Source organism: Penaeus monodon, chromosome 19 (assembly GCF_015228065.2).
Source record: "Penaeus monodon isolate SGIC_2016 chromosome 19, NSTDA_Pmon_1, whole genome shotgun sequence".
Lineage (NCBI taxonomy): Eukaryota > Metazoa > Arthropoda > Malacostraca > Decapoda > Penaeidae > Penaeus > Penaeus monodon.
Genome location: NC_051404.1, coordinates 8,323,137 through 8,323,341, shown reverse-complemented (window position 1 = coordinate 8,323,341; position 205 = coordinate 8,323,137).

Genomic DNA, 205 nt, shown 5'->3' with positions numbered 1-205 from the left:
GGAGTTAATTAACACTTCTGATTAGATTACGTTTGACTTTTATTCAAGAAGAAGAGAAAAAAAAGATAGAAAACGTTACAGTGAGAGAAAACGACTTTTTTGACAAACGTGAAATGCGACTTGAATTCATATTCGTTATGAGTATCTCTAATTTATTTAATGTCTTATATTTCGAATAATTTGATTAGTGGACTACAGTATAACA